The sequence below is a fragment of the Narcine bancroftii genome, chromosome 6 (assembly GCF_036971445.1).
Source record: "Narcine bancroftii isolate sNarBan1 chromosome 6, sNarBan1.hap1, whole genome shotgun sequence".
Lineage (NCBI taxonomy): Eukaryota > Metazoa > Chordata > Chondrichthyes > Torpediniformes > Narcinidae > Narcine > Narcine bancroftii.
Window position 1 is genome coordinate 47,266,541 of NC_091474.1, and position 15,396 is coordinate 47,281,936.

General features: G+C 49.8%; 1 protein-coding gene across 3 annotated transcripts in view; it reads left to right on the top strand.

Moving 5' to 3' along the window:
- The first annotated feature begins 1,048 nt into the window (after positions 1 to 1,048).
- Positions 1,049 to 15,396, top strand: part of cracr2aa (calcium release activated channel regulator 2Aa) — a 91,731-nt gene continuing 77,383 nt past the window's right edge. For 2 of the 3 annotated variants that reach the window (XM_069884886.1, XM_069884888.1), the window contains exon 1: positions 1,049 to 1,122. The gene's annotated coding sequence lies outside the window, so the exon portion shown is untranslated. Of the gene's footprint in view, positions 1,123 to 1,269; positions 1,682 to 15,396 lie in introns of those variants that run through there. The other variant, XM_069884887.1, reaches the window with a different exon arrangement.

Genomic DNA, 15,396 nt, shown 5'->3' on the forward strand with positions numbered 1-15,396 from the left:
TGTTCCTGGAGAAAAACCTCTTACCTTGCGATTTCGCAGAAAGACTTGATTCACAATGTTATTGTTATGTTCTTTGATTTTTCTTAGTTTGCCTATGTCTTTATCAGGTGTGAAATGTAAGAAATGCAGAGACACAGTGGTCCTGTTTCAGGACCACATTTGGGGAAGAAAGGAGGGTAATTTTATTTCCCATACCTCAGTTCCTGAGAAATGCTGGGCAGAAAATACCACCCAACATCCATATACCCCTTGTGTGGAAAAAGAAGGAAATAATATGGGTCATTATATACAGATTCCTAATACCACTCCTTTCCCTCTTAACGGTTGGAAGGGTGACTCAGGCCCACCTTGCCCTGATGGACTCTGGTTTTGCATACACACATTTTAAAGAGAGAAAGGGGTGGATTGTTATATATAGAGAATTTAGGTTAAAATGGCTTAAGTTAAAATGTGATGATTAATCATAAAAAGGGAAGCCAGAACGGACAGGGAGCTTACTAGCAGCCAAGGACAAAAAGTTCAGCTGGATATGTTTTTTTTTTAAACATATCTTTTCATGGTCATAGTGAGAGACATGCAGGAGACAAAAGATTGATAAGAAGGGTGAGAAACAGAATTTAGTGAATGTAGAGTTCACAGCGTACGTAACGAACGTGATAATTAAAAATGCAGTTGTACTTAGAATGCTTTTGCAATACTAACCAATTAAAACAGTATTAATAAGAAGGGGAAGGGCAAATAATAAGGGTATAAAAATCAATGCACTGTATGTATCGGGGCTTAACTGGTGAGAAACCAGTTGAGTCCAACTCTGCAGACTTGTAAATAAAGCTTGTCGTGTCATCAGTTTTAAAGAGACTCATGTGTGAGAAGTTTTATTTCTGACAGGCAAGGCAAATGCATACGATGTTATCGGCCTGTCTCAGCGTTGAGTCTAAGATATGCCGAATCCTCGGTGAGGCCCTTTAATGCTATTGAAACTCTGATCTCCTCCGTGTTTTAAAATTCGCGCGACTGTGTCACCGTGACATCATCAGCCTGCCCCTAAGGAGCTGTTCAGGTGAATTGGCGGAGCGGATTAGCCGTCCCGGAGGAGGGTCGGCGCCTCGGAGGCGCAATCAGGTCAGTATGAAGGGGGGGGGGGGGGGGGGGGTGGAGATTTTGCGACTTGACAAGGGAAGTTCAGGCCACCTGAAGATTTGTGTCGCAGTGGGAGATGGTCCCCACGACCACCCTTCGCCCAGGAGGACCGAAGGGGAGCAGGGGCATCACAAACCAAGTGTCAGGGCAACCAGAACCCCACCTGGCCACCACATGTGTGAGGTGGTTCCACTGTCTTGGGGAGCCCACCTGCCAGATCAGTCGCTGAAGCTCTCCAGATCCATTTTAGCTCCTTCTCGAGTTCAAGGCGAGAATTCCGCGCCCCTTTCCCAGGGCGATGAGAGATGCTGCCGGCAGGTTCCCAAGAATGAACTGGAAAAAAATCATTAAACGGCCAGCTGAGCGTTTGAAAATGAAAGAGGAGTTTTCGCCGCCGATCGTGAGCAAGGACGTGGTTCCGTAAATCCTCCAGCTCCTGTGTGGACAGGACGGCTCCGCCCCGTCGGGGGCGGTTCCCGGATCCCCATCCGCCTCTGGCATCCTCGGGGGCCGGTGAACTTCTGTGGCTGGGAGCTGCGAGGTGAGTACGGTCCAGCTGAGAACGAGGAGCGAGAGGGGCGCTGGGCACCCGGCCGGAGAGGGGCGCTGGGCACCCGGTCCGGTGCCGAGGTCGTGTGGGCGCGGTTTGGTTGACAGGAGAAGCTGATTGTTGATGCGCGGTTTCGTTCCGAAACATTAAAGCCAAGAAGTTGGTCTCGGGAAGAAGTTCACGAGCTGTGCGTGGCTTTGCAAAAGTTTTAAACTTTGCCCAACAGTGCGCTAAGGAGGCTGTTCGACCCGTCGTGCCCATTTATCTCATTCCTGATTGGATTGAAAGTGAACAAGCAAAAATGGTTATTCCACCTTGGATGGGCGAGTTTGCAACATCCTGTTCGTTTTCATCTTTGAGGTTGTCAGAGAATGGAGTTTCCTCGAATTGTTGTCTTGTCGGTTGTCAGAAACCCCTGTTGCATTTTGATTTTTTAGTCTGAACATTTGTTGTTTATTGAATTCTTGACTTAAGCTCTGTTTTACTTGGGACAGTCAAAGGTTAAGTTTGTGTCCAGGTGGGAAAAAGTTGAGTCATCCTAATTTGGTCAAAACAGGAGAAAAGCTGAGTAGCTTTGAAATAGTGAGAGATTTTACCAAATCGCTGCATTTTTTTTAAAAGGGAGTTTTTAACGGGAGTTTTCACCTTCCTCCTCCTTGACCGTTCACATCAAACCCTAACTGCTCCGTGGTTCTTTTCCATTCCCCCTTCAGTTCTTCCTCAGGGATTAAAAAGTCCCATCCTCACCGGACTCTCTTTAAAATTTAAGCCGGTAATATCCTGGTCAATCTTTTCAGCGACCTCTCCTTCTTCTTCTCTCTTTGGCTTGGCTTCGCGGACGAAGATTTATGGAGGGGGTAAAAGTCCACATCAGCTGCAGGCTCGTTTGTGACTGACAAGTCCGATGCGGGACAGGCAGACACGGTTGCAGGGGAAATTTGGTTGGTTGGGGTTGGGTGTTGGGTTTTTCCTCCTTTGCCTTTTGTCAGTGAGGTGGGCTCTGTGGTCCTCTTCAAAGGAGGTTGCTGCCCGCCGAACTGTGAGGCGCCAAGATGCACGGTTTGAGGCGATATCAGCCCACTGGCGGTGGTCAATGTGGCAGGCACCAAGAGATTTCTTTAGGCAGTCCTTGTACCTTTTCTTTGGTGCACCTCTGTCAGGTGGCCAGTGGAGAGCTCACCATATAACACGATCTTGGGAAGGCGATGGTCCTCCATTCTGGAGACGTGACCCACCCAGCGCAGCTGGATCTTCAGCAGCGTGGACTCGATGCTGTCGACCTCTGCCATCTCAAGTACTTCGACGTTAGGGATGAAAGCGCTCCAATGAATGTTGAGGATGGAGCGGAGACAACGCTGGTGGAAGCGTTCTAGGAGCTGTAGGTGATGCCGGTAGAGGACCCACGATTCGGAGCAGAACAGGAGTGTGGGTATGACAAGGGCTCTGTATACGCTTATCTTTGTGAGGTTTTTCAGTTGGTTGTTTTTCCAGACTCTTTTGTGTAGTCTTCCAAAGGCGCTATTTGCCTTGGCGAGTCTGTTGTCTATCTCGTTGTTGATCCTTGCATCTGATGAAATGGTGCAGCCGAGATAGGTAAACTGGTTGACCGTTTTGAGTTTTGTGTGCCCGATGGAGATGTGGGGGGGCTGGTAGTCATGGTGGGGAGCTGGCTGATGGAGGACCTCAGTTTTCTTCAGGCTGACTTCCAGGTCAAACATTTTGGCAGTTTCCGCAAAACAGGACGTCAAGCGCTGAAGAGCTGGCTCTGAATGGGCAACAAAAGCGGCATCGTCTGCAAAGAGTAGTTCACGGACAAGTTTCTCTTGTGTCTTGGTGTGAGCTTGCAGGCGCCTCAGATTGAAGAGACTGCCATCCGTGCAGTACCGGATGTAAACAGCATCTTCATTGTTGAGGTCTTTCATAGCTTGATTCAGCATCATGTTGAAGAAGATTGAAAAGAGGATTGGTGCAACCTCTCCAGGTGAATGACAAACGCCATCCAATCAATTAGATCGATGGCAAGAGGGTTGATTGGAAAAGAGGCAGATTGAAGAGAAAATTAGGGCAAGCCAGGGAACTGCGGACTTGTCTTGGGTAGGTGACTGGAGAGGATTCTGAGGGTCTGGGGTTGAGGTGCAGTTGGAAAAGCAACTATCCCTAATCAGCATGGGTTTGTGCATGGGAAATACAGCAGAGTCCCTCCAGGCCAACTCATACTGTGCTGATCAAGATGGCACTTTGCCCATCTCCTTCTGAACCCTTCTTATCCATATATTTGGCCAAATATCTTTTGAATGTTGAAATTGTACTTGTTTCTCCCATTTTCTCTGGCAGCTCGTTCCAGACAAGTGCCAGCCATTGAATGGGAAACCTGCCCCTCAGGTCCCTCTTGAATCTCACCTATGCCCTTGAGGTCTGGAGTTGTCTACCCTAGGATCATGTCTCATTCATTTAACTTTTACTTTGAAGAGGTAACCGAGAATATTGATGAGGGCAGATAAGTAGACATTGCCTTTGTGAAATTTAGAAAGACCTTTAACAAGTTCCCTTATGGTAAGTTGGTTGAAAAACCAGATTGTGTTGGATCTCAGGTGCAATGGCCAATTGGATACAGCATTGGCTTGATGATAGGAATCAGAATGTGGTGGTGGGCAGTTGTTATTTAGATTGAAGATCTCTGCCCAGTGGCTTGCCACAGTGATTGGTGCCAAGCCCTCTGTTGTCTGACCTCTTATGTTAAGCGCTTGGATGGCAACGTATTTGGCATTGTTAGTAAGTTTGCGGATGATACCAAAATTGGTGGTATGGTGGGTGGTGAAGAAGGTTAACGCAACAGGATCTAGATGAAGAGAAAAAGTAGGCCAAGGGAATACAGGACGCATATGGTTCAGACATGTGCGAGATGTTACTCTTTAGTTGGATAGACCATGAATACCCCTGGAAGTTGTTGTGGAATAGAGACTGAGGGATGCAGATGCCTAAATCTGTGAAAGTGGTGACACAGATAGACATGGTGACGTGCTTGCCTTTATTGGTCAGAAAATTGAGCGGTAGTGTTTAGTGCAACATTGTAACACCAGCAATCAGGACCGGGGTCGAATCCCGCACTCTCTGTAAGGAGTTTATACGTTCTCCCTGTGTCTCCGTGGGTTGTCCCCAGGAACTCCGGTTTCCTTCCACCATTTGAAACATACCAGGGGTGTAGATTAATTGGGTGTAATTGAGCAGCATAGACTTGTGGGACAAAAATGGCCTGTTACCATGCTGGATGTCTAAATTTTTTTTTAATTGAGTACGGAAGCAGGGATATTTTACTACGTCTACTGCACAAGTCGTTGGGGAGATAGCACTTGGAGCATTGTGCACAGCTCTGGTCATCCAGTGATTGGAAAGCTCTTCAAGCTGAAGAGTATGAAACACCTTTCATGAAAATGTTACTGAGGCTGATGGGCTTGAATTATCAGGAGAGGCTGGAACTTTTCTCCCTGGACCGTAGGCAGCTGAGGGGGTGTATGTCATCACAAAAATGGGTTCAGTAAATTGCCATCATCCCTTTCCCAGGGTAGGGGAATCAAAAAATCCTAGGACATAGTTTGAAGATGGGAGGAGACAGATTCAAAAGGTACATTTTCTGTAATTAGAATGCAGGGTATTTGAAATGATCTGTCAGAGGAAGTGGTCAAGTGGTTGTAAATGTAACATTTTAAATATATTTAGACAGATACATGTATGGGGAAAGTTTAGAGAGATACTGGCTGAATGCCGGCAATGGACAACTTGGTTGGCAAGGACAGGTTGGTCTGAAGGCCCTGTTTCTGTGCCGCAAAACTGTATGAAACTAAGTGAAGTGTGAACCCCAAGAGAGTTATTATCTTCTACCAGAGAGATAGAATTCGGTGAGACCATATTTCATGAAAAGAGTTGGTAAGCTCTTTGGAAGAGAAAAAGAATTTCAGGAACTGTAATTATCCGCTAGCTAATTAAATAGTTATTTCAAAGATTAACCACCAACATCCTAACAAGAATGATCTCCTGTGCTCTGTGGTTTGATTTTGCAGCATGAGATTTGCCTGGGGCCTTGCTATTGTCCTTTATAATCATACTCATGAGAGCCTTGGTTTTAATTCCAGTCTTAAATCAAGCCATATGTTGTTGGTTTCTGTAACAATAGGTTAAATTTCATCTGTGAAATTAAATGCCACTGTTGATGAAGGATGATTTCACAACTTGTTCTAATATCTGACCTCTTTGCCTTGATATTTTAACCACCTGATGCAGAGTCCTGACGTGAATGTCAACTTATGTCTTTTGCTTCCCTGGGAAGCTGATTGATCTGCTGGGTTCTTCTAGTGATCAGTTTTTTTTTGTTATAGATCCTTGTAACTGCACCTTCCCTGGTCTTTAAACTGATGCATTCTTAATTTTAAACAAAATGTTTATTTAATCAGATCAGCCAAACGAATGGTTCTCCAGTTCAGTCACTATTATACTTTCGAGAAAGCATTGTAACAATGCTATCCACACACCAGTATCTATGACCAACAAAGGAGATGATGCAGCCAGAGAAAATTAACCTTGTGAGCTGCTACTTGTGCACAAGGGATTGGCTGCAGTTACCAGCCCTGCTTGTAGTTGTTTGTGGTTCTTTTACTCATTGTTTTTCATGCTTTTGTAGTTTCCAGCAAATTGTGGCTATGGTTTTCTTTTGCGTGGTTTACAACCTGCTGCCTCTCAGCCCTTGTGCTTTGCAGGTTCTATGTCTCATTCTTTGACCAAGGGTTCAGGCCTGAAATGTTCATTATATCCCTTTGCTTCCTGTAAATGCTACATGGTCGACTGAGATTCTCCAGCAATTTTGTGCATTAAACAATTTAGCATCAGGTTAGAATTTTTTTATAGACATACAACACGGTAACAGGCCATTACGGCCCAATTGTAGTCTGGGCCTACAACTCTGGTATGTGGGATGAAACTGGAGTTCCCACCCCACCCCCCCCACCCCCCGGGGAAAACCCATGCAGACACTGGGAGAGCGTACAAACTCCTTACAGACAGCATAGATTCGAACCCCGGTCCTGATCGCTGGTCATGCCACTAATCATGTTATAAAGGATCTTGGATTAAGACTGTATGCATTAAAGTGTTTGGCAGTATATTGCAGTAAGTGCAGAATATAGAAATAATATTGGTAGCAATTCCTTTGAATCCATAATTTATTTATTTTTTAATTTAGACATACAGCACGGTTACAGGCCATTTCGGCCCATGAGCCCTTGGTACCCAATTTACACCCCGCCACCCCCCCCCCTGTACATTTTGAACGGTGGGAGGAAACAGCTCCCAGGGAAAATCCACGCATAGATAGGGAGAACGTACAAACTCCTTACAGACCATGTGGATTCGAATTCCGATCGCTGCAGCTGTAAAGGTGTTGCCACTCTAAATAATATTGCTGAAGATTATAGAAGGGCAAATGATACAATAAGAAATATGTTATGATATGAAAAGAGGGCATTTGGCTCATGTCTGGTTAAAAAATAATGACCTATTCTTAGAGGTACTGAGGGTCTCAACAGGTCAAGGAGAATCCATGGATACAAATGATCAGTCAATGTTTTAAGATGGGAACTGTTGTGCTGTTATTTAAAAAGGACTGCACGGACAAGCCAGAGAACCATAAACCAGTGAGCTTGACACGAGTAGTTGATAATTTGCTGGCAGAGTTTCTGAGGGACAGGTTCTACCAGCATGTAGATTGTCAGGGTCCAGGATTGGAGGTCGTCAGCATGTCATTGAGCATGAGAGATCGTGTCTGTCAAGCCTAATGAGTTTCTTTTTTGAAGAGGTAATAAACGGGGCAAGGCAGTGGGCATTGTATATCGAGGCCTTTACTTATAAAAATATTTTAATTGAGTTTAACATATTAATCCTACATACAAACTCTACTAATTGAGCAAAAAAGAATGTCACATCAGATACATATCACATATAAATGTAATTCAAATCCATTCATATTTGTTGATTTAACATTATTTCTTAAAAACAATTCTGGAGAGAAACTGAATGAGTAACATTATACCAAGACTTGGTCAATACACAGAGTAATAGGTGTCTAATGTGATAATATAATCTAGGACAGTGTTTCTCAACCATTTTCTTTCCACTCACATACCACTTTAAATATTCCCTATTTCATAGGTGCTCTGGGGTTGCTTCAGGTGATATGTGAGTGGGAAGGGAAGGTTGAGAACTGCTGCTCTAGAGTCAATTGTTACTGAAAAATTTTGCTTGAAAAAAAATTATCATTGATCCATTTCCTTTGGAGTTATGAAACTGTGCACATAACGAGTCAATGAGGTACGATTAAAACAATGGTTTTCAAACTTTTTCTTTCTACCCACTTACCACCTTAAGCAATCCCTTACTAATCACAGAGCACCTAAGGCATAGGGATTACTTAAAATGGTATGTGAGTGGAAATAAAAAGGTTGAGAACCACTGCTCTAGGATGACTATAATTAAAACAAAAAATAATTGGTTAATTTAAAAAAGATCCCATTTGGCAAGTTAGTCTGGAAGTTAAATCACAAGGTGAGCTGGCCTGTTGGATTCAAACCTGGCTCTGAGGAAAGAGGTTGTGGATGGGAGGCTGTGATAGTACAGATTCTATCACCAATGTGTATATGTACAGATTGTAGTGTAGGATGATTGTGATTGGCTGAGAGTGTAGCCACACCTACTGGCAGGTCTTAAAGGATTGCTCCTAGCCAGACCAGGTCATTCTGGACTGGTCGACCTACTTGTGATATGCTCCAGTCTTTTAGTTAATAAAAGCCTTGGTTTGGATCAACAAGTCTTTGGTTCTTTCGATGCGCTCTACAATTTTAATAACTAAAAAGTTTTGAAGGGATGGAGCGTATGCTACGGCTGGAACGCCTCGACATCGACCCACAGTCAGCTACCGCCTCGAATGACTTTAAGCACTGGGTGAGATGCTTCGAAACATACTTACACCTCTCTGACCCTGCCATGATAGAGGACAGCCATTGACTACTAATATTGATGACTATGGTGTCCCCGAGAGTCTACCAGATTGTCCAGGACGCGACCACTTACGCCGCAGCCATGAAGGTGCTGAAAGGGCTCTACGAGCGACCGGTGAACAGGGCCTATGCTTGATACAAACTTGCAACAAGGAGGCAACAGCCCGGTGAGTCCTGTAGAGCTTATATTCAGGCACTAAGGGCAATGGGCAGGGACTGTACCTCCACAGACAGAACTGCTGCGGAGACCACAGATGATCTCATTCGGGATGCCTATGTGGCCATGGTTCGATTGAATGAGGTGAGGCAGCACCTGCTAGAGCACGGGGGAGAAAACCTAGAGGATGTGATCCAGATCGCAGAGACGATGGAGGCTGCGGTCTTAGGTATGGACGTGTACTCTCGGGTCTGGACCCCACACTCTGATGTGAGTAGGATGCCCTCCCTCTACCCTACTGCCCCCTGGCACACTGACGGCTTGTCGGCTGCCACTATGCTGCCCGATGCAACCCCAAAGTGTTATTTCTGCAGGAGGAACAAGCACAGCAGGTCCCAGTGCCTGTCGAGAAAAGCCAGATGCCAGAAATGCCTTAAAAACGGCCATTTTGCTGTAGTCTGTCACTCCAAAATGGCCACCGTCAAACACAGTGCCTCATGTGAACCCCAATCGCCACCTCCCCATTCAAACACTTCTTCCTCAGAGTTCTCGTCCAATGAGAGTGAGGGCTCCACCGTGCGGCAACATCTGACATCACAGGGCAGACGCCAAGCGCGGAAGGTACAACCCACCCTTGCCGCAATGTAGGAGACTGACTTCCAGCGGGAAATGGACCGGATGGTAGACCAGAACGTGCTGAGTGCTACTTTCCCGTATCTGAACAATGTCACCATCTGTGGCCATGACATGGAGGATCATGATGCCAACCTTGAGAATTTTTTTCAGACTGCAACTCGACTGAACTTGACCTACAATTTCGACAAGTGTGTCTTCCGGACTACTTGGCTCGCAATTCTGGGTTGTGTGGTGGAGAACGGGGTGGTCATGGGGACCCTGACCACATGGGTCTCCTCATGGACTTGCCCCCCCCCCCCACACACACACAGTAGGCACTCAAACGCTGCTTGGGGTTTTTCTCCTACTATGCCCAATGGGTTCCACACTATGCCGACAAGGCACGGCCACTCATCAAGACCACCTCCTTCCCCCTGCCAACCAAAACCAGAGTGGCCTTCAACCGCATCAAATCAGACATCACTGCTGCAACGCTGCACGCCATGGACGAGTCCATTCCATTCCAAGTCAAGAGTGATGCATCCGACTTTGCACTGGCAGCCACTTCAAACCAGGTCGGCCGGCCAGTAGCTTTCTTCTCCGGAACCCTTCAGGGTTCTGAGAGCTGACACTCCTCTGTTGAGAAGGAGGCCCAGGTCGTAGTTGAAGCAGTTGGAGACACTACCTCACTGGCAGGTGCTTTACACTGCTGACCGACCAACGCGCAGTCTCCTTCATGTTTAGTAATACCCAGCGAGATAAGATCAAGAATGACAAAATCGCCAGGTGGAGAATCGAGCTCTCCACCTTTAATTATGACATACTCTATCGGTCTGGTAAACTCAACGACCCGCCAGATACGCTCTCCAGGGGGACTTGCACCAACATACAACTGGACAGGCTGCAGAGACTCCACGTGGAGCTCTGTCATCCAGGGGTCACTAGGTTTGCGCACTTTGTCAAAGCTCGCAACCTGCCCTACACGGTCGAGGAGATTCACTCCATGACCCGAGCCTGCCCAGTGTGCGGTGATTGCAAGCCCCATTTCTTCCATCTGGAGAACACCCACGTCATCAAAGCCACCCGCCCCTTTGAGAATCTCAGCTTAGACTTCAAGAGGCCCCTACCGTCGACCAACTGTAACACCTACATCCTTATGGCCATCAACGAGTAATCCCGCTTCCCGTTCGCTGTGCCCTGCTCGGACGTGACTGCCTCCTCAGTCATAGAGGCCCTGCACTGCATCTTCGCCATCTTCGGGTACCCCAGTTACATCCACAGTGACAGGGGGTCCTCGTTTATGTGTGCAGAGCTGCGGTAGTACCTTCTGGAGCGTGGTATTGCTTCAAGCAGGACCACCAGCTATAACCCACGCGGTAATGTGCAAGTCAAAAGAGAGAATGCCACCATCTGGAAAGCGGTTACACTTGCCCTCCGGTCCAAAGGTCTCCCCACCTCTCGCTGGCAGGATGTGCTCACTAGTGCCCTACACTCCATCCACTCCCTCCTATGCACCGCGACCAATTCCACCCCCCCATGAAAGGATGTTCTCTTTCCCGAGGAAATCTGAATCGGGAACGATTATACCAGCGTGGCTCACGGTTCCCAGCCCGGTCCTCTTACGACGCCACGTCCGGTACTCAAAGAATGACCCCTTGGTTGACCGAATGACTCTGCTCCATGCAAACCCGCATTATGCCTACGTTGAGTACCCGGACGGGTGGGAGGACACAGTCTCGGTAAGGGACCTAGCTCAAGCCGGATCAGGTGCAGCAGTGCCTTTAACCCAACCTCCCCCTATTCCTTCTCCCCCAGGTCATGTGATTGAACAGAGGGGCCTGCACCAGCTCAGGCCAGACTGTAGACAATGCTGTTGGGGAATTGAGCGAAGCAGTGGCTGCACCCATGAGCCTGCCGGCGACACGACTCCAGCGACCCCAATCCCGGCACCACGGCATTCACGCCAGATGGTCAAGCCTCCTGACCGGTACAGCCCCCAACCTCCATCCACCCTGGGGCCAGTTCTCAAAGAAGGGGTGGAATGTGATAGTACAGATTCTATCACCAATGTGTATATGTACAGATTGAGGTGTAGGATGACTGTGATTGGCTGAGAGTGTAGCCACACCTCCTGGCAGGTCTTAAAGGATTGCTCCTAGCCAGACCAGGTCATTCTGGACTGGTTGGCCTACCTGTGATATGCTCCAGTCTTTTAGTTAATAAAAGCCTTGGTTTGGATCAACAAGTCTTTGGTTCTTTCAACGCGCTCTACAGCGGCCTGTGATCAATTTTGTGCCATAGAGTTTGTGCTGGGTTCACTGTTTGTTATCTCCTTTAACAATCTGAATGGCAGCATAGTTAATGTGATTTGTAAATTTGCAAAGAGATCAAAATTGATGGTGTAGTAGAAAGGGAGGAAAGATCCAGGTTAACTACAGGATCTACATCAGTTGGGAAGTGGGCCATGGAGTGATGTACGGAACTTAGACTGAGAACTGTGAGATGTTGAACTTTGGTCAGTCATTTCAGAAGTGCTGCAATGTTCTGATTCTATAACAAGGTAGGGCTTGCACAGTAATTAGGAGGGGCCTGGAAAGTGCTATAGAACAGAGAGACCAAGAGGTGCAGAGTCTCCTGAAAGTGGCGACTCAAGTGGACAGGATGGTGAAAAAAAGCTTATGGCGTGCTTTGCCTTCATTGGTGAAGTATTGATTGCAAAGATTGTGACCTCATGAATCCCACCAATCCCCTTGGCCCCTTCCCCTGTGGTCACAGGAAGTACCACACTTGGGCCTGTACCTCTCTCCTCACCACCATTCACCCATGGTAGCAAATTCTAGATGTTCACCATTTTCTGGCTTGAGTCCGTGCCGCCCAATTTGCACCCTACACCCCCGTATGTTTTGAACATACATAGCAATCCAAAAGAAATGTATAGAAAAATAATTGTTGGGTTTCCAGAAATGTTCAGCAGTCACATCACTTCGAGGAAGAAGCTGTTTCCCAGCCTGCCAGTCCTGAATTCTATGCTCCTGTACCTCTTCCTTGAAGGTGGGGTCTCAAAGATACTGCAGGCTGGAAGGTAAGGATCCTTACCCACAGATTCTCTGAGCCTTCTTTAAGCAGCAATCCCCATAGATATCATCGCTAGAGGGAAGGGAGATCATCTCAGCAATTTTAATCACCCTCCGAACTGACCTCGGATTTGCAACTACCATACTGCTCTATGATGCAGCCAGGACGCTCTCTATAGCAGTGGTTCTCAACCTTTTTCTTTCCACTCACATCCCACTTTAAGTAATCCCTAATCCATTGGGCTCTGTGATTAGTAAGGGATTACTTAAGGTGGTCTTTGGGTGGGAAGGGAAAGTTGAGAATCACTGCTCTAGACCCAATTTTTACTGAAATATTTTGCTTGAGAAAAATTGTCATTGGTCCATTTACTTTGGAGTTCTGAAACTGTGCACATAGCGAGTCAATTAGGAATGATTAAAACAGTGGTTTTCAAACTTTTTCTTTCCACCCTCACACAACCTTACTAATCACAGAGCACCGATGCATAGGGATTACTTAAAGTAGTATGTGAGAGGAAAGAACAAGGTTGAAAACCGCTGTTCTATTGCATCCTGTTAGGATGGTGGCCAGTGGCCTTGCACTTCTCAACTTCCTTCGAAGTGTAGGCAGTGCTGCATCTCCCTGACGAATGGGGAGGTCTTGTAGGTCGTCTTTTAAATGGACGCCAAGAAATTATGTGCTCCCCACTCTCTCTGCGATGGAGCCATTGATATGTAATAGGGAGTGGTCCTTCACCTTCCTTACCCACAGTCATGTCCTTTGTATTGTCCATGTTGAAACTCAGGTTGCTGCTCTTGCAAAACTATTGCGTAAGCTGACTTATTATTGTACAAGCCTGGGGCAGCACGGTTGGCGTAGCGGTTAGCACAATGCCGTTACAGCACCAGTTATCGGGATTAGGGTTCGAATCCCGCGCTGTCTGCAAGGAGTTTGCACATTCTCCCCATGTCTGCGTAGGTTTTCTCCGGGGCCTCTGGTTTCCTTTCACCATTCCAAACCTACCAGGGGTGTAGTTTAATTGGGTGTAAATTGGGCATCACGGACTCTTGGGCCAAAATGGCCTGTTAATGTATGTTTAAGATTTAAATATTTTTTTAAATTAAAAATCAGCCTTCACTCTGTAAACTGACTCATCCTTGTGGTCAACGAGGCCATTGTGTCATCTGCAAACTTGATGATTCTGTTGGAGCTGAACCTGGCCACACAGTCAACAGTAAGCGACCTTGGTAAGACCAGTGCTCGGTGTGAAGGGGCGAGGGGCGCGGAGTCCCAGCGAGGGGCGCGGAGTCCCAGCGAGGGGCGCGGAGTCCCAGCGAGGGGCGCGGAGTCCCAGCGAGGGGCGCGGAGTCCCAGCGAGGGGCGCGGCGTCCCCAGCGAGGGGCGCGGCGTCCCCAGCGAGGGGCGCGGCGTCCCCAGCGAGGGGCGCGGCGTCCCCAGCGAGGGGCGCGGCGTCCCCAGCGAGGGGCGCGGCGTCCCCAGCGAGGGGCGCGGCGTCCCCAGCGAGGGGCGCGGCGTCCCCAGCGAGGGGCGCGGCGTCCCCAGCGAGGGGCGCGGCGTCCCCAGCGAGGGGCGCGGCGTCCCCAGCGAGGGGCGCGGCGTCCCCAGCGAGGGGCGCGGCGTCCCCAGCGAGGGGCGCGGCGTCCCCAGCGAGGGGCGCGGCGTCCCCAGCGAGGGGCGCGGCGTCCCCAGCGAGGGGCGCGGCGTCCCCAGCGAGGGGCGCGGCGTCCCCAGCGAGGGGCGCGGCGTCCCCAGCGAGGGGCGCGGCGTCCCCAGCGAGGGGCGCGGCGTCCCCAGCGAGGGGCGCGGCGTCCCCAGCGAGGGGCGCGGCGTCCCCAGCGAGGGGCGCGGCGTCCCCAGCGAGGGGCGCGGCGTCCCCAGCGAGGGGCGCGGCGTCCCCAGCGAGGGGCGCGGCGTCCCCAGCGAGGGGCGCGGCGTCCCCAGCGAGGGGCGCGGCGTCCCCAGCGAGGGGCGCGGCGTCCCCAGCGAGGGGCGCGGCGTCCCCAGCGAGGGGCGCGGCGTCCCCAGCGAGGGGCGCGGCGTCCCCAGCGAGGGGCGCGGCGTCCCCAGCGAGGGGCGCGGCGTCCCCAGCGAGGGGCGCGGCGTCCCCAGCGAGGGGCGCGGCGTCCCCAGCGAGGGGCGCGGCGTCCCCAGCGAGGGGCGCGGCGTCCCCAGCGAGGGGCGCGGCGTCCCCAGCGAGGGGCGCGGAGTCCCCAGCGAGGGGCGCGGAGTCCCCAGCGAGGGGCGCGGAGTCCCCAGCGAGGGGCGCGGAGTCCCCAGCGAGGGGCGCGGAGTCCCCAGCGAGGGGCGCGGAGTCCCCAGCGAGGGGCGCGGAGTCCCCAGCGAGGGGCGCGGAGTCCCCAGCGAGGGGCGCGGAGTCCCCAGCGAGGGGCGCGGAGTCCCCAGCGAGGGGCGCGGAGTCCCCAGCGAGGGGCGCGGAGTCCCCAGCGAGGGGCGCGGAGTCCCCAGCGAGGGGCGCGGAGTCCCCAGCCTCTGAGGTATGAATATGTTGATCGCCAAGCTGAAGTCAGTGTACGATAGCCTGGCGTATGAGGCATTGTTCTCCAGGTGGGTCAGAATATGGTGCAGGGTCAAGGCTATTGCACCGTCCGTGCATTAGTTTGGCTGAGAGGCTAACGGGAGTGGGCCAGTTGTCACTGGTAGGTATGCTTTGATCCAGTTCCACCCGGTCAAACCACTTCATGGTCATGGAGGTCAGTGCCACTGGACTGTGGCCATTTTCCAGTGGTCCAGCTGCCGTCATTCTCTCGGGCACTGGAGTCATGTTGGCTGCCTTGAATCTGCAGTGAGGAATTGAT